This window comes from Triturus cristatus, chromosome 8 (genome assembly GCF_964204655.1).
Source record: "Triturus cristatus chromosome 8, aTriCri1.1, whole genome shotgun sequence".
Taxonomy (NCBI): domain Eukaryota; kingdom Metazoa; phylum Chordata; class Amphibia; order Caudata; family Salamandridae; genus Triturus; species Triturus cristatus.
The window spans coordinates 1,479,819,821-1,479,844,731 of record NC_140591.1 but is presented as its reverse complement, the minus strand read 5'-3'; positions in this window follow the sequence as shown (position 1 = coordinate 1,479,844,731).

The following is a 24,911-nucleotide window of genomic DNA, read 5'->3' as shown; positions in this document are numbered from 1 at the left end:
GCCCGACTTTCCACTAAAGGAGCGTATCATGGCTGAAGCCCGCAGGAAACAGCCCCTGACCTTTCGGGATCGGCCGGTGGCGCTGTACCAGGACCTCTCTGCCATCACTCTCCAGAAACGCAGGTCCTTTAGGATTGCCACTGACTTTTTGCGCGAGCATGAGACGCCGTACTCTTGGGGTCACCCCTTCCGCTTGATTTTTCGGTGGAACGGGGTATTGCATCAGCTACGCTCCTTGCAAGACATTTGTGGTGTCCTGGGGCTCACGGCAGCGGAGGAAGAGGGAGCTACGCCGTCGTGGAGGTCCTCGGAGGGACGGAATCGGCGGAGGTCATCGAGGCGGCGCTCAGCGACCAGTGCAGGGCGCCCGGACTCCCCTACCATTAGGGCGGACATGGCAGACGCCCTGAGGGCGGCGGCCGGGGACTCGATCGGCTCCTCTAGCGTGGCCTTGACGGCCTAACATACACTCCGGGGGGAGATGTCTTTAGCTTCTTAACATGCTTGGCACGGGGCGGGGGGGTTGGGGGGGAGCGGGCGGAGGTGAGTGGCTGGACGTCCACTTTGCTATTTTCTACGGACTTGCCCGTTTTGGGGCTTGACTGAGACTATGGGGTGTTTGAGTTTGGGGATGGCTAGTTGCCAAGGTTGTGTTTTGGGTGGGGGAGGGGGTTGTTTTGGGGTTGGGAAGGTCCCGTCCGATGTTGTCTTTGCCCGCTTTGTCTTGGCTTGTCCCGCGCTGTGGCCCCGCGCGCCCCACCCGCTGATTCCCTACCCATTGCATGGCGCTCCCGATCCCTGCGAGGAATGCCGGGCCTAAAGGTAGTGACCCTTAATGTTCAGGGTCTGAATAACCCGGTGAAGCGCAGGGCGATCCTGTCGTTGCTGGAGGGGACGCAGGCGGACATTTGCCTTTTGCAGGAGACACACTTATTGCCCCGAGACTGCCACAGGATGCGCTCTGCTAAGTTCCCCACCCAGTTCTTTTCCTCGGCAGCGAACAAGACGGCAGGGGTAGCCATTCTCCTAGCGAGCTCCTTTCGGGGGGAGGTGTTGCATAAGTGTGCTGAACAGAAGGGGAGGCTCCTTGCGTATCGCATGAGCCTGGGAGGCATAGCATTTACGGTTGGCTCCGTTTATAGCCCAAACGAGCACCAGGAGCGCTTCCTAGACTCCGCGCTGGTGGATGTCACTGCTTCCCCGGACCGACACGTTATCTTGGGCGGAGACCTCAACATTGTCTTTGACTCTGGGATGGACAGATCGGCGCAGCGCTTCCCGCAGACGGGGGAGCTGTCCCAGGCTGGGAAGGCCCGAATTGCGGACATGGACTTGCATGATCTCTGGCGCTCCCTGCACCCCACGGATAGGGACTACTCTTTCTTCTCGCACGCACACCGCACTTACTCACGGCTGGACTACCTCCTGGTGAGTGGACCGATGCGTGCCGCTGCCACGGCGGCGGACATCGGGGTCCTGACCCTGTCTGACCACTCTCCAGTTATCGGCGTTTTCCAGTGGCCGGCGGCCTCCCCCTCTCGGGGGGTGTGGCGCCTCCGGGACACACTTCTACACAAAAAATCGGTGGTGCAACGCATCGGGGAGGTCATACAGGACTATCTCACTCACAATAGCAACACTGACACCTCGCAGGCGACACAGTGGGCGGCATTGAAGGCCGTCCTACGGGGGGAATTCATCTCTATCTCTGCAGCCGAGAATAAGGAGCGACAACTGAAGAGGGATGAGTTGACGGCTCAAGTTCGGGAGCTTGAGCAGGTCCACCGCCGTACGGGAGCGCCGAGGGTCTGGAGGCAGTTGAAGGCAGCGAGGAAGCTCCTCTCGGCTCTGGATCTTGATAGGGCGGAGTACGCCGCCTTACGTTTGAAACATGCCTACTACACTGGGGGGGACAGATGTGGCAAGCTCCTAGCACACCGGCTCCGGGTCGCGCAACAGCGCAGCGTCGTGAAAGAATTGGTGGGCGCGGACGGGGGGGGTTGTCTCCGGGGACGCGGAAGTAGCGGAGTCTTTCCGCGGCTTCTACGAGGCGCTGTATGCTGAGGAGCCCTCCCCGCCACGGGAGACCGATAGCTATTTGGAGTCGGTGACCCTCCCGGTGCTGGACCCGGCTCAGGCTGACCACCTGGAGCGGGACATCCATGTGGAGGAAGTGATTTCAGCTATTGCGCGGCTGAAACATGGCAAGGCCCCGGGCCCGGACGGGTTCACGTCGCTATTCTACAAGACTTTTTGCACGGCCGTGGCCCCTGTCCTTACGCGGCTGTTTAACTCTTTCTCCGCACCGGGAGCCATCCCTCCGGATCTCCTGAGGGCGACGGTCGCGGTAATCCCGAAGCCTGGGAAGGACCGGGCCCTTTGCGGCTCATACCGGCCCATCTCTCTCCTAAATGTCGACCTCAAGTTGTACACGGGGATTCTCGCAGCCAGGCTGGGTCCACACCTCCCCGACCTGGTGGAGGCGGACCAGGCTGGTTTTGTGCCCGGTAGACAGACGGTTGACAACACCAAGAGGGTGACACATGTTCTGGAGAAGGCCTCAAGGATCTCGGGGGAGCGGATGTTGTTGTCCGTTGACGCAGAGAAGGCCTTCGACAGAGTTCACTGGCCGTATCTTGAGCGGGTCCTTAAGAAACTGGGAATCGGCGATAAGTTCCGCACCATGGTATTTAATTGCTATAAGCATCCTTCAGCGTCGGTGCGGGTAAACGGGTGTAGCTCTGGTAGCTTTGCCATCGAGCGCGGCACGCGGCAAGGCTGCCCTCTCTCGCCGCTCCTGTTTGCCCTCTACATGGAGCCGTTTGCTCAGAGGATTCGTGACAATCCGGATGCTGTCGGGGTCCGGATGGGCCAGTACGTCCACACCGTCAGTCTCTATGCGGACGATGTCCTGCTGACTTTGGACGACCCTAGGAGGTCGCTGCCTACTTGCCTCCGAGAGTTGGACGCCTTCGCGGGGGTGGCCGGCTTCAAAATGAATATGAGCAAGTCGATGGCACTGGACGTGTCCCTGGCTGCGGAAACCAGGAGGGATCTTCAACGGCTCTTCCCCATGCAGTGGTCCTCGTCCACGGTGCCGTATCTGGGGATTCTGCTGGCGCCTACACTGTCGGAGATGGTTACGGCCAATTATGCCTCCCTCAGCAGGAAGATCAAGGACGAGCTTGGCCGCTGGAACAAGGGCCTGCTGTCCTGGCTGGGGCGAATCGCGGCGGTCAAAATGACGGTGCTGCCCCAGATACTATATCTTTTCCGGGCCCTTCCACTCCAACCCCCGGTGGGCTGGATACGACAAATGCAGGCTGACATCTCCCGCTTTGTCTGGCAGGGCCGCAGGCCACGCATGAAGAGGGTCCTCTCCACGCTTGCTCCGGAAGCGGGGGGTCTCGGCATTCCGGACCTCCGTAAGTACTTTCAGGCGGCACAGCTCCGCTATCTGGTGGAGTGGAGCAGGTGGGAGTCCGACAAACATTGGCTCTTCCAAGACCAGGCAGTGGCGAGCCGCACCTTACAAGAGGTTCCATTCCTGCGCCGCGCGCACCGCCCCGCTAATCTTTACGCTTCCTTTGTTACGCGGGTCCCCCTGCGTGTGTGGGACGCGGTCTGTGAGGCCCGGGGCCTTACCACCTTCCCTTCGCCGCTCACGCCCATTGCGGGCAACCCGGACTTCTCCCCCGGGATGGAGCCGGGGGTTTTCTCCCACTGGGTGCAGGCGGGCTGCAGGGCACTCTTCCAGATCTATGGCCCGGAAGGAGTGGTTCCTTTTCAGCGACTCCGCCAGGAGTTCGGCCTGACGGAGCTGGACAGATTGCGCTACATGCAAGTTCGGCATTGGGCCCTCCAGCCTCAGGTGCGTGCCGCCGCTGCCCGTCCAATCACACCGTATGAGCGGTGGTTGGCTACTCGGACCTCCGACGCTAAACTGATCACTGATCTGTACAAACACCTACAACCCCCGCCGTTTCACTACTACAATCCGGGGAGGGAGCGTTGGCACAGGGAACTGGGTAGGACACTCAGCCACAAGGAATGGGACAAAATTGCGTATCGGGCGCGGCACTCTGCATACCACACGGGCCTTACGGAAACCTTCACTAAAGTGTCCACATACTGGTACTATACCCCGGAGAGACTGTATGAAATGTATAGACACACTGACAAGGGGTGCTGGCGGAGCTGCGGGCAGGAAGGTACCCTTACACACATCCTATGGGATTGCCCAGTGCTGACCGCCTACTGGAAGGAAGTTCTGGACGAGGTGGATGAGCACTTTGGCATAGAGCTGCCGCGCCTCCCGGCGTATGTCCTGCTGGGCCTCCCCAATGACCTAATGTACCCACTGAAGTCCCGCAGGGGTAGGCAGATTGCGATAGCGCTGGGGTCTGCGGTTCAGAACATTCTGATCCACTGGCGCACATCCACCGCCCCCTCCATCACCGGTTGGTTGCACAGACTCTGGCATGTGCTGGGGATGGAGAAGCTGTCGCTTACGGTTGCGGGGGAGATAGACCAATTTGAGGAGCTATGGCAACCCTTTCTAGCGCTGCTGTCCACTGAATTCCGGGAGCTCACCTGCCCGAGGTATCTTAGGCTTCTCAGGCTGCGGCCGCCGGTGACCCCGGCGGACTAGCTTACATGTGAGATGGGGACCCCCGGCGGGGGGGGGGGGGGCTGTGCGGGGCTTCCTGGTTGGGGCTACTTTGCTGCGGGACCATAGGACGGGGGGAGGGGGGAGTGTTGTTGTTTTTGTACTGGGAGGATGGGGGATGGGAGGGGGGGACTGTGTTCTGTTGAGGGGTTGATTGGGGGGGGTTTTATTGCTCTGCTTTTGGGTGTCGGATACGCGCGTGGGATTCCACAGCTTGTAATTCTAGCGTTCATTTACTGTGTTCTTCCCTCTGAGCCAACGCTTCACCTATTGCCAACCCTCTGGAGATGCATCCCTTCTTCTTTGACTGTATTCCACGTATCCTGCCTCCTGTCCCCCTCCCCCATGGTTTGTTTTGTCTCAATAAAAACGTTTTAAACATAAAACGAACGAAGCTATTTCTACCATTTTTTTTACAGTATTGTGGATTTTTGTCGTTTGTGGTCTTGTGATAAGTCTATATAAAGAATACTTATTTTTGATATAAAACCTGTTTGGTGTCCATCTTTAGTGTTGTCACTGGATTACTGTATGTGTTCACAAATGCTTTACACACTGCCTCTGAGATCAGCCTATCTGCTCGTGCCAAGCTACCAAGGGGGTGAGCAGGGGTTATTTTAGGAGTGTACCCCCTTACCCTCACTAGAAGCAAGTTTCACTATTTGGTCAAAGGTACCTACCTCTGCCAACTAGAGACCCCCAGTTCTAACAAGCTTAAACAGCAGATTACTGCTGTGTTTAATAGGGACTGTGCACTTCGTTTTTTGGCCAGGAGAGGGAGTAAAGTTTTATACAAACAGTATTGTTAGAGGACAAGTTTGTTAGGCCCTTACCTGCAGAAGTCCAAAGTGTGGATTGAGCCGGTCTGTCTCCTAGGAGATTCTGAATAGAGGAGCAGCTTCCAACTCCCTGGCCAGCAAACCTTGTTTGAGGTTGCTGGGACCTTATATAGTCTGCTATTGGATGGTATATGTGTGCACTCATTGGTGGTTGTATCTGGTGTTTTGAATGGATTGGATTAGGATTAGTGTTCTCATTGGTTGTTTATTTGAGGTTTCTCAGTGGTTTGTGGGCCAGTGTTTCAATTAATATAGGGTTGAAGCTAGGGTTAGGCTTTCTAGTGGAAGCAGGGATTATGGTTTCCTTTGTGATTGGTTGCTGGGACTGGGGTTTGTACTAGGGCTAGGCTTTTTATTAGAAGTAGCGCTTAGGGCTTCCTGTGTCATTGGTTGCTGGGGCTAGGGTTGGTTCTAGGGCTAGGGCCTCTATTGGACATAGGGATTAGGGTTTTGAGCTTGATTGGGTGCTTGGACTAGGGCTATGTTTGGCTGTAAGGTCTTGGTAACCTATTGGTTCTAGATTTTAGGGCTAGTGCCGCGATTGGATAGTGTTAGGGTTCCCATTGGCTGAAGGGGTCCCCTGATTAGGGCGTCTCAGCCCGGGCGTTGAGGCTAAGGGCGGAGAGGACAAGGGTGTTTGCCTGTTTGAGCCTGTTCGGGACCAGGGCCAGAAATGCTGCCCATTTTCTCTTTCAGTAGTACATACCATATACCATCCACAAACAGAGCAACGCACTCACCAAACCAGATATACACCACCCACTTACTGCAGACAAACACTATTCACAAATCCATGTCTCAGCACCCAATACATACCCACTTAAACCACACCAATTCACCCTTCTATCCCAGCTACCACACATTTCCACCATCACCTACAAACCATACACAACTCTATCCTATACCACAAACCAATCCACTCATCACTAACACAACACCATTCAAGTCCATACATAACTACATCCCATCCAGACACACACTCCCTGCTCTAATTACTCCTAACAGACCACTTTTTATCACTAACATATAATCAGCCCTCCATTTGTCCAACCAATACCTTCCTCTTCCTTCTACCATAATAACACAAACGCACAATACATACACTGCACGACACCACACTTTTTAACTCATGCAACAAACCAGTCTAAGACAAACACTCTTACCTCTACTTCATTCCCCCTACACAAAACATACTCTACTCATAAACACATCACCACCGCCTCTACCTTACAACCTCCTCTCACAAACAATACTATACAAACAATTCCATCGCAGAAAAACAAATACACCAGCACCTCTTTTCACTACTCCTCAAAAACAAAACATATCACGCTCACCAACACAACAAGATCTTCCAAACGCAACACCTCATAATACCTACCATCACAAAATTCAAACTTACACCCACCTTTCAAACCACACAAAGGAACAAACACCAATGCCAAACTATCCCTCTTCCACCACACCTGACACAGATACAGCAACACAGCAACTATCTTCCAAACGCCTCTCATCCATTCGACAACTTAGAACCTTACTATATGACCCACATGCTGCACCACCACCCGTGACTCAAACACCTTCCACCCTAAACACATGCAAACAATATAATCGACGTGCCACCCCTCACAACTTCGCTTCCCCATGTCTACTGCACAACAATCTTACACCACGAAAAGAACACAATACAACAACTCACTCTCAAAAACCGTCTCCACCACCTACACATGCAGTCCCATCAAAATGCCTTCTTAGAAATGCTGGATGAGGAACATGATACAGAACAGCTACACGATTGCTATCCTAACACAGCTAATACCAGCACTAAAACCACACCTGCTCAAACCCACACAATATTAATCACTCTTCTACAAAACAAAGTCTCACTATCACCAAAGCCCATTCTCTAAACTATCTACTAATAAATGCTCGATACCTCTCTAAAAACAAACATCACATCTACAACCTTCGCACCGATGCAAAACCAGACATACTATTCGTAACAATCGTGGTTGGGAGATGATATGGCTCCAGTCCTGCATGAAGCCTTTCCTCTAGGCTATCAAACGATCACCCCAAATCATATAGGCTAAAAAGGAGGTGGTCAGGCTGTTGTGTTCAGGCAAACATTACATATCACTAAAGATAACGACATCGCCATAAAGAATTGAGGCTCTTCTCACCAGATGCATTCCTACACCGTCTTCCTCCTGTCACTTCCTGCTCCTTTACAGACCTCCACCTAGCAAGGCGAGATTCCCAGATGCACTTATAGACACAGTTTCAAACCTGATAACAACACACTCCAACCTATGCGCTCTGGGTGACCTCAACATTTAGTTTGATAAACCCAATCTGACCTATCCAAAAACAATCATCACTGGCCTAGACGCACTAAACATGCATCAGATTGTCCACAAACCCACACACATCGCTGGACATATCCTAAATCTCATTTTTGGTAATACCAAACTAGTTACCTTTCAACCTATGACTCCAGTCACATGGTCAGACCACCACTTGCTTGCTTTCCAACATGAAACAACACTAAGCGACTCACCTAAAACTACTTTACATCCATCCACCTATCGACCGTGAAATAAACTCAATTTGGAACACTTAGAAACACAACTAACATCCAGTACAAATCTGGAAACAATAAATTCTGTTCAGAAACTGTGTGGCTACAGGAAGCGTTTGACATCCTGATACTACTCAAAACCACACAACAGAACAAAAGAAAAAAGCGCCTTGGAGAAACTGAGATAAAAGACAAACGACAAGTTATAAAGCTGCAACGTACCTGGCTCTAAACAAACGCCAAACTTCACCTACAGAAAATTATCAGATTAAACAAGTCCGCTATCAAAAAAGCTAAGAAAAGGTACTATTCAGACAGAATTCAAAATGCTAAATGTGCAAATAAAGAATTCTATAAAATACTCAATGAATTTCGCAAACCAAATTGCCTAGAAGGAACTCATCATGTGACTCAAGATTTCACAGACAAACTGGCAAATCATTACACTGACAAAGCAGACATGTTGGACTCATACTTAAAACAGAGACAAAGCACCAGCACTAACCCTTTGACAAAAGAACAATCCAAGAATACTCTAACTCAGCGTCTCCGTTCCTTCCAACACATCTCACACGATCAATTTATGGACCTGGTCAAAGCAAGCAGGCCTGCCGGCAGCCCTTGTGACCAGTGTCCACCACAAACTTTCAAGACAATTCTTTTAACAACCTCTGCTGCCACTCCGGTAAGAAGAATCATCAACGATTCCTCAACTACCGGAATATTTCCAGAAGAACTCAAAAAGTAATACATATGGCCTTTACTGAAGAAAACCACCTTGGACCCGCTGAACCCTGACGACTACAGACCCATTACTAATGGACATTTCCTGGGCAAACTGATAGAAAGTGCAGCATTCGCCTAGATGTCACAATTCATTAAAGAGAATGACATACTTTCAGACTTCCAAACAGTTTTCCGTCCGGGAAGAGGCACAGAATCTGCCCTCCTTTCCATCTGGGATGACCTGAAGAACACAGAAGACCGCAACTGGGTTGCTGCACTTCTCCTCTCAGCTGCCTTTGACACGGTTGACCATGACACTCTGAAACAAAGACTCTATGAAGCCGGCATAGAGGGGACTGCTCTAGACTAGATCGCGTCCTACCTTCGAAACCGAACTAATGTCATCCATACCTCACCTTTCTCATCGAAACCATACTCCACAAAAGCAGGGGTCCCTCAAGGCTCTATCATCTCGCCCATGCTTTTCAACATCTACATGAGGTCATTACCAGTACTGATCAATCAATTTCACCTCACGTGCTATAACTATGCAGATGACACACAATTACTTCTTCAACTGGAATGCCCCAAAGATATTGGAAACTCCCCAATTTTCAGTTGTCTCAGAGCCGTGGATCAGTGGATGACTTGGAGCCAGCTCAAATTGAATGCTTCCAAAATGGAAATACTCACGTGTGGCGATTGGAAACATTATGTCCCGCTTGCCGTCTGGCCTGATGAACTGGGATCACTGCCTAAAGTATCGAAGGAAGTAAGAAACCTCGGAATGACCATGGACTCCAGGCTATCGATGAATGCCCAAGTGAACAAACTAGCAAGATCAAGCTATGTCACTATAAAAACGCTGCGACAAATTTTCCCTCATTTGGGATTTACACTCAAGGGCCAAGCTACCATCTCCTTTGTTCTGTCCAAACTCGATTACGCCAATAGCCTCTACCACGGATCACCTTTAACGACCATGAAAAGTTTACAAAGGATTCAGAACTTGGCTGCCAGATTACTCTTGCATATCAAACCGCAAGACCACATCTCACCTGCCTTGAAAGCCCTGCATTGGCTACCGGTTGCCAGAAGATCCATGTTCAAACTGCTTTGTATCACCCACAAGGCAATACTTGGAATGGAACCGCTCTTCATCAGGAATAAAATTACTAAACACATTCAACAAAGGAACCTCCGCTTTAAAATGGCACCTCGCCACAAAATTCCAAGATACAAGAAACAAAAAACATGGGTGGCACATCCTTCTCTGTTCAAGCAGCCAAACTATGGAACTCTTTACCCCCATAAGATCCACGGACAGCCACCTTATCTTCCGAAAACTAGTCAAGAATTGGCTCTTGCCCACATAAGCCCCACAGGCAAACAGAAATTTACAGCCTATCCCTCTGTATATAATCATTTATTTTTACTATAGATATGTACCTATCTTTGTGTATTGCTTTGTATAAACATGTAGAATAATTATATCTAAAAAAAAAATTAAAGTACAATAACACTTGAAAACCGGAGTTTATCTGGTGCATCTTTGGTCTACATGTACTTCTTCCATTGCGCATCTATGTACCTTCCATGAACTTGGATCTGTGTATTTGTTACTTTCCTCCTGAAAAGCATATCTAATGACTACTATGTTTCTCATCCTGTACCTCTATCAATATCTTTAATCTACATATACCTATCTCCTTTATGCATATATATACTTTCAATGTACTTATGGATCTATATATTTATCACTTTCTTATACAGCATATCCAATGCACTACCCTATTTCTCACCCTATACTTCTCTCAATATATCTTCTAACCCAACTTTCTGACTCATCCCAAACTTCTTTCTACTACTCTATCCAATGCATTACCCTATTTCTCACCCTATACATCTATCAATATATCCTTTTCACCCACTCTCGCATTTATCCCAAACCCCATACCACTACTATGATCTTCAAAATAACCCTTTCTAGACTCTCCCTTACTCTAACCTCTTTTACTATACCGATCCCCAAAACAAACCTTTCTAAACTCTTCCCTCTGACTCTTCCCCTCCACAACCCCTTTTTACTCATCCAAAGGCCTCCTCCTACTGCTATGACCTCCCAAAAAAAAAAAAAAAATTCATCCTTCACTCTCCTATTCCTCCACTATCCTTTCCAATCAAAATAACAGACAAACATGTTCACCTCTCAAATGTCATATTCCACTGTACACCACTAATCCTTTATGGGCCCCAGAGTAGTGTGCTACTCGCCAAAAAAGAGTTTCAACACCTCATCAGAGGTAAGCAAGCATTATATAAATACAAACCTTTTTCCCTCTTCTATCCCTCTGCTACCTTTCTCTATCCAACTGAATAACACATCCACCACTCAAACTACTATCATATTTCACTATACTAATTTTCAACACTAATCCTTTATGGGTTCCGAAGTAGCGTGCTAATCGCCAATAAAGCGCTTTAACACCCCATCAGGGTTACAAGCGCTATATAAATGCAAACCTTTTCCCTTTTCTACCCCTCCCCAACCCTTCTCAATCCAAATAACTGACTAACATATCCACCACTCAAATTACTTTCATATTTCACTATACTAATTCAACACTAATCCTTATGGGTTCCAGAGTAGCGAGCTACTCACCAAAAAAAGTGATTTAAACCTCATCAGGGGTAGCAAGCGCTATATAAATACAAACCTCTTTCCCTCTTCTATATGCCGCTACACTTCTCTATCCAAATAACTGAATAACATATCCACCACTCAAATTACTTCATATTTCACTATACTAATTTTCAACACTAATTCTTTATGGGTTCCAGAGTAGTGTGCTACTCACCAGAAAAGCGCTTCAACACCCCTTCAGGGGTAACAAGCGCTATATGAATGCAAACCTTTCTCCCCTTCTATCCCTCTGCTATCCTTCTCACTCCAAATAACTAATATCCACCATTCATATAACTTTCATATTTCACCATACTAATTTACCACTAATCCTTTATGGGTTTCCGGAGTATCGTGCTACTGCCCCCCTCCCCCCTCCAAAAAAGGCGATTCAACACCCCATCACGGGTGACAAGTGCTATATAAATACAAACCTTTTTTCCTCTTCTATCCTTCCGAATCCAAATAACTGACTAACCTATCGACCACTTTCATTACTTTCATATTTCACTATACTAATTAAACACTAATCCTTTATGGGTCCCAGAGTAGCATGCTACTCGCCGAAAAAGTGCTTTGTCCGGGGTTGTAAGCGCTATATAAATGCAATTACAGTACAATACAAAAAGGTTGAATGACTGCTCGCACTCTATATGTGAGTGTAGTATGCATGTGTGAGTGCAAGGAGATTAGTGTACCTGTATTCAAAATTGGGTTGTTGGTTGACTAAAAATGAGCCCAAGTCAGGCAGCAACCACAATCCTAGTCAGGGAAAGAAGGAGGCAAACGTAAATAAACATGTGCTCACCCTCTTGTAGCATGGCACAGAGCAGTCAGGCTTATATTACAGACAACGTGTAAAGTATTTGTGCAACACTTCAAATAGTAAAACACTGAAAATACCACACAAAGGTTCCACAACAGGTTAGAAAAATAGAACCTAAATTCGCAAATAACAAAACAACAAAAATCCAATAAGTAGAACTTGTAATATTAATTTTTAAAGAAGAAACTGTAAAACAGCACTTTGAAGCAATAAGCACATACTTGGTATATCTGGTTGCATGGGACCAGGACAAAGTCAAAAGTTCAGGCCGACCGCGATGGTGCATGGGCCGGATACAGTGACCCAGTGAGGCCAGCTGAACAAAAGTACCTTGATTCGAGCTGGGTTGACGTCGAAAATGTGAAGAGCAGAATAAGCAATGCTTCTGCACGCAACAGAGACAATGCGCTAGTCCTGATCTGCGCAACAGTGATGATGCATTGGCTCTGATGAGTGCAGAGCTGCAATGCGGGGATTCATCGTCAAGGATGCCATCGACGGAGATGAGGAGACCTTATGCAGTGGTCGTTCCGAAGGCGATGCGTTGGAGCCAATCCACGCAGTGAAGGCGATGCGCTGGTTCTCATCCAAACAATGGCTCCGCGGTGCCAGTATGGTATTTATTGTACAATGCACTCAGAGGGCATCTTCGAGATGTCCCCTGAAAAACGACCAGCCTCTGGTGGATTCCCTGACTGGTAAACACCAGCCTGCCACCACGAGACATGTTTCTGGACCCCTGAGTCCAGAAACAAAGCCTTTCCTGGGTGGAGGTGTTCACACCTCCCCCAGGCCAGGAAGAGCCATCTGTGGTAGGAGAGCTCCAAAGGCTTTGCCGCCTTTTTAACATGACCCACAGCCTCTCCTGCTAACAGGAGCAGGCCCCCTTCCTGTCTCCCCTCCTTTTTGGCAGGAAGACAGGTGGGAAAAATTGGCACAGCCCAGAAAGTGTACCCACCTCTGCCAACCCCACCCCTCAGGTGGGGGTGGCGAGGTGAAGCCCACACTTCAGTGCCTGCCATCTTGCAGATGGCAGGCACTCTCCAATTAGGATTAGCAATTGTGCCCACTACCCCATGTGGGGTGAGCACTCCAAGGGTGTAGTCACCCTAAGGTCAGTAGCCCATTGTCTACTAACCTCAAAACCCCTAAGATGCCTCCTAAATTCAGTATTTAGGGGGCAGTCCTGAACCAAGAAGACAAATTCACGCAACCTACGAAGAAGGACGAAAGAAGGCGCCCACCAGAGGAGACTGCAGAGAAGAAATTACTTGGCAGTTTCCAGAGATCCTGTGCCAAAAGTCACCTTGACCTGCAGCCAGCGACCTCCAGAACCCTGAGAGGACTGACTGCCTTCATCAAAGACTGGATCTCCTGTGAACAGCAGCTCTGTTCAAAAGAAACTTCCAAGACAGACTCGGAGCCTGCTGAGGACAAAGAAACTCGACGCCTGGAACTACCACTGCATCCGACACCTACAGCCTGAATCTGGGTGGCCCACCATTCCCAGTGAGGTCCCCCATCACTCCAGAGTATGAGTCCAACGTGGGTTGACCCCTCCAGGACTCCCCGACGTCTCCTGCAGACTCTGCACGGAGACCCCTCCCCCCCCCCCCCCCCCCCCCCCACCGCGAGTGGCCTGGTAAGGTAAAATCCAACCTCAAAAGACACTCTGCATCCAGCCGCCTTGCACGCTGGAGAAGAGAACCCGAGGTGCACCTAAGTCTCCGGGCCCTCCAACCTACCTGCCCAGATGTTGGTTCCTCCCGAAACTCTTCCTGGACCGAGCCTGCAGCCAAAATCCAAATCCTGCAACTCCCATTGAAAACAGGGCACCCAACGCCAAAACAGCACCCTGTACCCGTCCGCCCCTCTGCTGCTGTGGGTGCACCTTGTGTGCTAAACTGGATCCCCCTTTGCCCTGAGCTTAAGTCCAGGAGCTTTGCTCCCACAACCTTGTGGCGTGCTCGTGAGCAGCCACCAACCAAAGTCCCCCTATACCCTACTGGATAACATTGGGCCACAGCACTCTGCACCCGGCCGCCTGAGTGCCACTGAGGGTGCTTTGGGAGTGCATCCTAGACCCTGGAGGAACCCTGGTTCTAACCTCAGCAACACAACTCCCACAACCAAATACTTACCTGTAAACCGATAACTTAATTTCCTCCCATAGCATTGCATCGACTGCTTTTCTTTGAAAATTATTCTAAGTGTGGAGTTGGTTGGTATGAAACCTTGAAAAACTGCAAATTTACAAAAACTGAATTACTTATCTTTTCTCTAGGTAATGTCCCAGTGTGATACCTTACCTCATCACACTGAGTAGAAAACGTTATCTCAAAAGTAACTGCAAAGTATTTTTAACTGTTGACTTACCTGTAAACAAACCAATTGTATCCAACTGCATTTCAATTGTATTTCAACTGCAATATACCTGCAAAGTATTATTTCACTTACCTGAGTCGGGCCTGGTTCTAGAAATAAAATAACTAAATAATATTTTCATACAAACAAAATTGGTCTGAGTTCAGTCTTTGTGTGTGACATAATTTCTTAAATGAGTGTGTACTATAAATGCTTAACACTACCCTCTGATAAAGCCTTACTTCTCGCCCACACTGATGGAGCAAGAACTTGTTTGTAAGAGACTTGTTTGAATTCAGTCCACTCGTTTAACTTCCTAACATGAAAATACTAGTTGTGTCTTGTGAATAACCATTACTCATTACATCGTCATAAGGGATAGTGAAGCTTGCATATGTGTTTACTAATCATTAATACGGATAGCGGACTAAAACACGGCTAACCGGGAAAAACTTTACTTTGCATGCGTCAATTGCATCTATGCAATGTGATGTTTAACAGCTTGGAGGGAATTTCTTGCGCATGAGCAGAACGCACTAATATGGCGTCTTTGAGACCCACGTGTATGGCACCTGCTTTGCTGTGAAGAAAGCACTTTATTTACTAAAAGCTAATGCGGGGAAAGTACTAATAAATAAAGGGAAACAGAGTAGAGGTGGGTGGTATACAGTGAAACCATTTGTCTGTGAAATTTCTTCTCTTTTGACCTTTTTATTAGTTCGTATTTGGGCCTTTTTAAGATGACTCGGGTGTTTTGAATGAGTGGCTTCTGCGCATGCCTGACCGAATGGTCACCCAGAGGGATGACTCCACACTTCAAACCCAGCCAAGGCCACAGACTGCTAAACCCTGGGAACCCAGATGTCAAGAGCGCAGTGACTAAAGTCATATGGACATTGTCGATAATTTGTTACAACGGTAAATAAAATCCGGATGGGAACTTTTTTAAATTAATTTTGATAAGGGGATGGATTTATGAACAAAAATGTGCTATGCCATCATGATGTGATGACCTAACGCCCCTTGCCTCTCCAATTAGCCTTCATATTTTTACGATATTGCAACTTTAGAGGGTGGTACAAGAATCCCAAAAGGTATAATTGGGGAAAGTTAGTTAGAGAACCTTGATGCGGGAGTGATGCTGTAAGCCAGAGATGCTGTTGGAGTACCTGGTGATGCTGATGCTGTGTGGTGCCGATGAAGATTCATATGCAGAATTACTTATCTAAAGTAATTGATTAGAAAGAAGATCGCAGAAGAATCTCGAGGAGAAAGAGAGTGTCAGAGAGGGATGCGACGAGTTCGTCGAGTCTAGAGAGGTCCATTGTCCTGTCCTGAAGCCTTTGTCACCTGTTCTTTCCCAGGGGACCCTTACCAGCTTTTTAGCCCGGGAGTCAGTCTTCACATCGTCTTTGGTAATTATCAAGTTTGTATATTTTTCTGATGAACTGCTGTCTCTATCCTCTCTTTCCTGAGCAACGTCATTTCATCGAATCTATGAATGAATTTTGATTTATTTAATCTTCCTTCCTGTGATTGATGGTGTCTGTAGTGGGCATTGAGATGGTTCACTCACATTTAAATTTTAGATAAAGGTTTTTAAAACTTCCTGTGTCTGTGCTTATTTTGCATATAAAGTCATAAGTAAAATTAAGATTATGTGCATTTTCACCATCAACTAGTTCCAACTAATTTGGTCCATCGACCAAGTGGAAAGAACTTATTGATCAGTGAAGGTTAGGATGAACAACTAATCTTGAGGAATTAAATTCATAAACCATTTTTTTAGACTCCAGCGGTTTCTACCAGATTTTGCATGTGTCTGATTTGATGGGCCCAGCTGAGTATATGGTATTGGAGTATCTGTTGGTGCACCGCTGGATCAACACTACCACAAATAGGGAGTAAGTATTATCTACTTTTTCCTTTGCCTACCTTTGGGGTTCCACTGAACTCTGTGCACACTATACCTTACTTTGGTATAGTATATACAGAGCCCGCTTCATACATTGGTGTCATAGGTCCAGTACTTATACCCACTTGTGCCTTTGAAGTGGGGAAGACTTTATAGACTGGTGTTTGAAGTGCACAGAAGTCCTCCCCTCCAACTCTGGATCCAAACTTACTACAGGTGGGTATGCAGCCCTTTGTGTGTGGACTGGGCACAGCCTATTCAGGTGTAAGTAAAGCTGGGTACAGCTCCTCCCTGCAATCCTTCCAGGATGGTTTATCAAGTAAAACCTAAGATCCCATTGTGTATGGCTATCTAGGGGAAGTACACAAAGCCCAGCTGTCACCCTCCCCAGTTATGTATCCGAGACAGGCAGCGGGCGCTAAGCGGCTAAAGTAAAAAAAATGGCCCAGCTCCAGGTACGCTACCCAGGAGCGTCACCGTCTGTGTGGCGAAGGTGCACCGGGCATTGTTTCGGTGCTCAGGGGTCCGGCGCACCCATAATCAACTGGCCCACCGGTGGTCTGACATCCTGGACCGAGAGCAGGACCTGTTGGACCTGCTAGGTGTCGAGGTCGTTGGGCTTGGTGAGTAACTTATTGTGTATAAATTAAATTTTTGACAAATAACAAGATTACTGCTGCTAACGCGTTGCTGGTAAATTACGTTTCAAAATCTTCTGTGATTGTAGGACCCAGGTGCTCGGTGTTACTCTTGTTTGCAACTTTGCGCTAGCTTGGGCTGATAAATGTAAGAGTTTATTTTAGAGAACTGAAACTAGGTAATGCTATTGCTAGAGAGACTCTAGTCCTTCCTTTGTCCTCCTATGAAATATTGGTGGATGGATATTGGATACTAGGTTTAGTTAGTATTAGTTAATAATTGTTTTACGGTCTGCGTGACACCTCCACTGTCACTGAGTGCTGCTTACCCCAGTCCTCCATAGAACCTTTTGTAGTTTTAGTGAGTGGTAGGCTTAGCAGGGCCAGTCAGTAGCAGAACAAGATCAGATGCAACCAACCCACAATTTGGTGTATGCACAAATTTATGCATGTGTCCTCCATCTCATCTATGCATTTGAAGGCTAAAAAAAATGGAAATGCAGACTTAGTGAACAATTGGCCCGTCTGGAATAGGTGGTCTAGGTCAGGTGGTACTTACTAGGCTTCGTTAGTATTTGTAATCAGAATGTTTATGGAACACTGGAGTGTTCATAAATAAGTAGACGATCCGTGAATCCAGCAAGCAGCCCAGTAGTTGATCCATCTGATTAGATAGGTCAATTTTATAATTGCAATTGTTGTTTCCTAAAATGTTTTTTGACTTATTTTTCCAAATGATTTCTTTCTTTCACAGCACTACTTAATGTTTGTCTCTTTCTTTATTATATCTTACATGAACATCAGCACCACCCAGGGGCAAGAAGACAGGGTCCGAGTTGGCGGGATAACAACCAGGAGAGGACCGCTCCTCTACCGAGGCTCCTGCTGCTGGCCCCAGTAAGTCCTCCAGTGGTTAATATTAACAATTATATTTTCCTAACTTTTACTGCATCTTTTTTTTCCGAACTATAAATTACGGTTCCACTTCCTAATTCTATTTTTTACAAAAGCTTCTTTGACCTTGACTATCTGTTTCCAAATTCTGGTTATCCCTGCCTCTAACTAAGTTCCTTCTAACTGCCTCTGCTATGACTCTCTGTACTACTACTACTATTATTCTGTCTGTAGCTAAGCTTGCACAGTTGCCCACTCTTTATTGAAGGTTTTCTTTGGAATATTAAAACTCAGATTGACCAATAGCTCTAGCCACTGTGTCCTGTCCTTTGGGTTGTCCTCTTCTAGTCTTCTTAATGTTGAGGCTTTGACAATTCCCACAAACAAAATGCCCAACCAGATATTTGACTAGTATTTTGGATCGGATAGTACATACTACTACTGTTGTAGTGATTCTGCAGAGCCAAATACAGAACTATGCACAACAAAATAGGATGTTGGTGATGGGAGGTTGGACCTTACTCATCACACCTCAGTCAGAAGAACCCACGATCCCCTGACCGACTAGCTATAGTGTCTGACATTAGGTCCCACTCCCGACCCCCCCACACGAAGAAGATACACAATGATGATGACTGAGACAGACAACCCAGAACATAATAACACCCTTTTGCTCACTCACTTGTGTAAGTCCACCCCACCACACCAAATACCACAGAGTCTGTGTAAGTTCAAAAGGTTTATTTGAAATAAGTAACAAGTTCTGTACGTCGTTATATGAAATTTTACTACAGCCATCGTCCACATCAAAAAGCATAAGATTAAAACAGTAAACATTTACAAGTGCAGGACAACAAGAACAAGACAAAAGATCTGTGTGAATTCTGGAAGACCCCTCACCGTAGAACGTAGAAATACTGGTTACATCATGCTTCATAAGCTCTGCAAATCTCTGGTTTGTAAAAGGGAATCTTCCGCCTATTATATGAGAAAAATGCTGCGCGTTAGATAGTATACTGCAATAATGAAAGCAATTCGCAGTCATGGCAGAAAGTGTAACATGTACATGTGATGGCTAAGCAATGCGGACTAACCAAACTCCATAACAAATTGGCTTGTCTTTCGACCTCTTCACTTGTACGCAACCATCATGTGGCCTCAAAGGAGTCTACTGCACATGTCAATAAGCTGCGAGGTATAATTAAATATGCGCAAAAAGAGTAGTAGACATGATGAATCTAAAAGGGTTACACATGGCTCAGGCTAACTTTCAAAAGAGTAGAGTAGGACTAGATGACCCTAGGAACCATATAACACTACTAGTGTCTGTCTAATGACTGTACAATGACTGTACTACTCTAGTGCTGATGTATGTTGTATTAACTTTTTTTTTCAATCTTCCAAGTGAACACTAATAAGATAGGGGGAGGTTTTCAGGCATCTAAAAATGTGTAATGTTTTTTCTAGGCATACTACCAACCACCAATGCCGACGGGGCCAGCGGCGGCGATGCGGCCATTCCGGAGGGGGCGGGAGAACAGGCGGCACCTGTAGGAGCTACGGGGGGGAGCCAGCAGCAGTGGCGGGCGGTGGTAAGTTATATTCATTACTTCATGAAATTACTACTAGATGGAAGTGTGTTCACTACTTCACTCACTGTACTGTGCGACTTATTAAGTTGTAGTGAACATTATACAACGGTTGAAGAAGACACCCTTTACTTAGCATTAGCAGCTTGAGTTGAGTAACCAATGGCCTCTTCTATCTGACTCCAACTCAGCTGTGAAGGTTTTATGGAGAAGAAAAACTCAGATCAGATGGCCTTGGTGGATGTTTTGAACGAAGAGGGAAAGAAGGGTGGAAGGACGGGCAAGATAATATGACTGACTGGCAGAGAATGATATGTTGGAAGCATGCATAGGTGGCTGATAGTAATCAGATCAGATGCATGGGTTGAAGGATGGGTGGAAGGTGAAAGAGGATGTCTGCCTGGGTGGGCGACAGTATGGGTGGATAGTACTAGATAGCAAGAATCAGCGGTGTTTGGTTCAAACTCAAAGCCGAGGCAAGCAAGGAAGGAGCGGACGCATGGGTGGTTGTTGGTGAAATCAACTAAAGTTTGTTAAGAGATATGTAAAAATGAAGGATAGACATTTACTTTAATGGATGTATGCCTGGATGTACTATCATCAATAATCAGCATAGGTGGAGACTGTCACTGGAGAGTCTTACTTTGCAGAAAATGTAAAAGAAACTGCGCCAGAGTAGCAAAGCGGAGGGGAATATAAGTAGTATTATCAGAATACAGTTGACTCTCAGAAGTGATCATATATATATATATATATATATATATATATATATATATATATATATATATATATATATATATATATAATATAGCAGAAGCGCCTTCCTCCGACTCCGAGGACCACTCCCTACCTATGTTAGCAAATGTAAGCAAAGTACCCTATGCAGTAGCGGTCGGTGGTGGGAGTGCTGGCGGGCGGTGACATGGGGAGGGGCAGGGTGGGTGGGAAGTAAACTATGTATTACGGCCAAATACAGGTAAGTAAACATAAAAATAAATAAAAATGATTTTCATTGTGCGCACTGCACCGCCAAATGCGATGCAGTGCGTGCAACGAAATTAGTTTTATTTATTTATATGTATTGTTTAATTACCTGTGATTGTCGGTAATCCATAGTTTACTACCCCCACCCTGCACCTTACCACGTCACCGCCCGGCAGCACTCCCACCACCGACCGCTACTGACCTGATGTCGTATTACCATCTATAATATAAGCAATGATCATTGGATCCGATAAATAATCAGCCTTTTTGTAGTACCCAGGGCAGGGTGAAAGTGAAATTGAGCAATTGCCCTTATGTAACAGACAGAGTATGGCCAGTGCCACCCGTAATACAAAAATATGAGCTTCCCCACCTGCAGACAGTAGTAGTAAATAAAACTAACGTGAGTCTGCATCATGTGACTCATATCTGTTTCTCTTGGGTGCAAGCTTAGCTGACTGAGCTGGCATGTCGGCTACAACAAGGTTATGTAATTTATTTCGCTAAACTAGAGATAAGAAGTAGAACAAGACGACTGGTGTGTACTGGAGTATATAGTGCTCGTATAATGTCGGAAACTCCCACAAATGTTAGAGTCCGAGGAAGTAGGAGTATAGATACTTACCACAAAATCACAGATGTTATGTACTGTGCTTGCTAGTGATACTGTGCCACTATTTGTTGAATGAATTTTGTGTCTGATTTGCTAAGAGTATTGGTTACAACATGTTCTTTTTCTTTCTTGATACAGATACTCCTTCCCTACGAGGAAGGAGTTGGCAGCCAGGGCCCGGCGCCGTAAACTGGAGGCCATTTGCGAGGAATATCGGTGGCTCAGGCGGAGGAGGAGGAGGAGGAGGAGGCAGCTGCAGCTCCAGCCTCCTCCAATGCCCAGGCCCCAGTCAGGCCCTGCCTCCAGTTTTACGGCGCCGTGGTCTGGCAGCCGCCCGCCCCCGTGCCTCTATGTCTGCCCCGTGCCTGTATGTAACTGCAGGGCATTTCGCCGCCAGATACTCTGCCGGATGGCCCGCTTGGAGGAGCCCCTAGAGCAGCGTGTCAAAATCCTTGTGGACAAACACCTCCAAGCCCGCCGACTTTAGGACCATGTCAATTTGCCCCTTTTTTAATTCCTTTTGTTGGTGGGTGGGTTTTGGGCGTTGGGGTTTAACTTTTTTACGGACATTTTGGACTTTGACTTTTGGACATTGGTTGGGGTTAGGGAGGGGGTTGGGTCAGGTCAGAGTGGGATAGTTTATTTTTGTTAGGGTAAATTAAATTATATATTATTTACTTAAACATACCATGTTAATGTTTTGTGGTGGGTTACTGTTTTACGAATTCAATTTACGTCACATGGTTTGTTACTTTGTTTCCTTGCTGCTGCATGACCGCAGCCAGTGTTTGCTTTAAAAGATCCGCCGATTTTGTAACACACAAACAGATAGATGCGGTACCCCTCACTGAGTTATTTTATTTGTCATACTAGTACTGTCAGTCTCTCCTCCTAGTCCATTATACCTCCCACCAAACGTATCTTACCTGTGATTGATGATGATGAAGTTCAGCACAGTGATGGCTGCATGGTTGGTTTCCCAAATGAATGGAGAAGATGCCATTATTGTGGTGGTAGTAGTAGACACTGGCAATAGCATTTGAAAAAAGAAAGAGAAAGTTACTTGACTGAGAGAGACTGTGGGAGGAGTAGTAGAACAAAGTAAAGTACAGCATGGGTGGGCAAGCAGAAGAAGATCCTTGCCCTGCCTTAGTTGAAATTCAATAAGTGTTGCTTTCACCACATCTGCCCCAGCAAGCGTGTGATCAATTGTTGGTGTACATTTAATGTAGTCACATCACACCTCAATATAAATCACACAGCCCGGGGGAAGAGGGTTAGGGATTGATGAATGGATGGGAAGGGGGGGTTTGGGGAAAGGTTTGACAAAGAAAAACAGACAGTATGCATGGACACAACAAAAGTAAAACACAATCTTGGAAGACGACCATGATCCATTATCAAAGAAATCTATAAAGTCAGAAAAAGGAAATGCATGCATGATGATGAAGAGAACTTGATGGTTAATGAGTTGTACTTACTAACTCCTACTACACAATTAGACTGTACAGGGCAGAAATTATTAATATGAAATTTGCCTTGCCTGTCTGCCCTCAGAGCGAACCAAATTACATGCTGTACCAGGCTTGCTTTTATTTTTCAAGCTAGCAAAGGAAATGAAAAAATAGTTGTAGGGATCAATTACCAAACAAACCACAACACACAGTCGTAATTATTGAAGAGAAAAAAGGAATCAAATAAATTTAATGATGAATGATACTAAAGTTACTGTATTATCCTGGTCCAAATGTGGAGTTGCATCATTCTCGTCATTCATCTTGGTCCTCCCTTCCATGGACACTCCGCACATCAACTGCCTGCCTGATGCGGATTGGTAAGGTAAGTGTGAGTTGTTTCTCCCACTATAGCACAGAGTAAAGGCCGGCCTGTAAGTGTAGATGGAAAAACAAAAGGGGTATTGAAAAATAACTGAATTAAAAAAAATAAACTCAATTACAGTGGAGTGCAAGAAGAGAAGTCAAGACTCTTGAGAGAACACTTTCAGACAGGCGGCTTGGATACATAGTGTCTACTCTACAGCATTAAGCTACAACAACAACGGGCCAGGAGCCAGCACAGAACAGGCCAACCACGGCACAGGCCAGGCACCCTACCCCCATTTACCTTAAATTTTGACAGAGCCAGAGAAAAGGCATATGCACTGCAGCAACCTAGCATTTTCCAAATGAAGTGACTAAATCAATGCGCCACTGTCCCTCATACCACTACACTCTACTCCAGTCCACACCACTACACGGACATGTAGCCTAGGTCTGCTGTGGTTCTTGTTGAAACTCTTTACCTTTTAAGGCAGTCCATGAAACGCAGTTATTCCATCAATTATCTCCGATCCAACTGACTGTGTGCAAAGATAGTATGGTCAGCATCATGACCATGTGGTACGTGTTCTCCAACACCAACTCAGTCTGTAGTGACTGATTAAGTTTATAATATATTCCATATTAAAAATTTGCAACGGATATTGGCCGGCACCTGCAGTAGTAGGAGTACAATATGGTTATTAATCAACAAGGAAACATTGACTGTCACCTGAGTCACTTTTACTTTGTAGATAAACTAGTATAGTTAGACTTCATGCACATTCACTGGTAGTCAGCAAGCATCCAATGCAATGCATGCCATCATTCATAATAATCATTATTACCTGTCTTGCTCTTTTCTTTGGCTGTCAGATCAGATGCCTAGCCTTCTGACCGTGATGAGTTTTGGCTTGGAAACAAAACGGAAGATAGCTGTAGTCACGTTTCACTTCTTATGGAGGGACTGTTGGAGGCAACATGTATTGTACTAGTCTCCATCTCCATCCAATGTCTGGCTTGCTTGAAATGTATTTAGGGAGAGTAAGGAAGATGGAGCAGGACTCTGAGGAGTGGAGTGGACAGTTATGCACAGACGTGCAACTCCAATAGGGAAATAAACAGAGGACGGTGTTGATGGATTTTTTGTGATTAGATTTGAACCAGAAAAACAGATACACACACAAATAAAGGAAGGAAGAACAATTTGAAAGCCTAGTTGTCAGGGAAGAGGAGCTTTTCCTCAAACTCTGGTGGTTCGGACAGAAGTAAGTCATGTAACCCACTACTTATGTCATCGAAGTCGCTCTCCTCTTCCTGCTGTGATTCACGTATTTTGTATCTCAACGGTCATGCCTTTCACAGTAGGATCTCCTGACCTTTTCATGACATAAGCATTGATTGGTATGTACTGCTCAAACAGACGCTCAAGCATGTAATCAGTTGAGTTCCAACGTGTTGGCACCTCCTGGATGAGTGCTTTCACTGGCATTTTATGCTCACGTTGAATGACCCTCAGCTGCTCCCGGGCTTTAAAAGAATGGTTGAAATGTGTGCATATTCTTCTGCAGGTGGTCAGTAAGTTACTGACTTTGCTTTCATTTTTCAGAAAGTCTTGACCAACAATGTTAATGCATTGTGCCAAACACGGGACCCTGAAATAGCCACCATCTTTCATGGTCCTAACTACATTACTGCCATTGTCCGTGGCAACAAAACAAATGTTAAGCCCTCTTGGTTGCAGCCACTCAAACACCTTGCTGTTAAACTCAT